We start from the raw sequence: 1,293 nt of genomic DNA on the forward strand, positions 1-1,293 counted from the left end.
CCTTTATTTACAAATCTTCCCTTTTTTTTTCCTCTTTTTTTTTAATTTATTAAACTCCTCCAACTTTTTTTTTCTGGCAAAAAGAAACCCCCATCAAAGGGAGGGAATCTTTATTCTATTTTACTAACTATTCCTTAAACAAAGAAAAAGAAAAGAAAAAAAAAGGGGCAAGGGTGCTGTGCTTCTCACATATCATTTTTAATTATAAAAATAACTTAATTTTTTAATATTATATTTTATGAATAAAATATTAGAATGGGAGAGCACAGCATCCCCTGCTGTGATTCCTCCATAGCAGGGGATCCAAATCCCACAGGCAACAGGAGATTACTTTCTGACCGCCTAAGCCAGTCAATGTTGATGAGAATAAAATAGTCTCTCCGTTTACCTACAATAGTTGTAGTACTATATTTTTTTATTTAATTTACTCATTAAAATAGGTTTCATTTATCTATGAAAATTTTCTTATCAAGTTTTCATTTTTCTTTTATAAGTTATAAATTTTGCATTATAATTTATATCGGATTTAGGATAAAAAAAAATTTATTTTTCAAAAACGGAGAAAGTAAACAACCGATCATCATCGGAGTCTCGGAGAGTTGGTGCCTTTGCCGTGACCGTAACAAAACCTCTAACAGCCGGGTAGTACCCTAAATCTGCTCCTTTGACTTATGTATGACGTGTTCAGATATGGAGTTTCCACTCTCTCCCAAAAGGGAAAACATATTTATATTTTTATTAATATACAATAAAACTCTGTACTTTTTATTAAAATATCAAATTATTTTTTATTTCACTTTTGAAAAAGTTGTACACGAGAAAATAGAGAATACAATTACATGCAATTTCTTTTTGGGCGTATGCCGTTGATTGCGGTTGAGAATAAAGTGTTTTCCTTAGTGACTTAGCCCCTTCTTTTTTGGCATTTTCTTCCTTTTCCCTTTTACTTTTTTATGTTTAGTGTTTTTTAAGATAAATTAAGAATCATATTCTCTGACATGCCAATGTATCCAAATCTTATTTTAACCCTGGTTTGGAAGTTAGTAGTAGTATGTATTTTCTAATCTAGCAGTGGAAAAAATGAACTTGTGTTCTTTTGCACTTAACTCTATAAATATATGACTAAATATACCCTATTTTTATTGGAAATGAAGCGAGACCCGAACTAAAAATAATTTGTTGACGATATATAGAAGCAAATATGAAAACCCGTTACTGATGCTCTAAAACGTGTAAACCCTGAGAAAAGCTATGAAATCTGCCGAGAAATTCTCTTTTCAATGCACATGCCAC

This window comes from Salvia hispanica, chromosome 3 (assembly GCF_023119035.1).
Source record: "Salvia hispanica cultivar TCC Black 2014 chromosome 3, UniMelb_Shisp_WGS_1.0, whole genome shotgun sequence".
NCBI classification, from domain to species: domain Eukaryota; kingdom Viridiplantae; phylum Streptophyta; class Magnoliopsida; order Lamiales; family Lamiaceae; genus Salvia; species Salvia hispanica.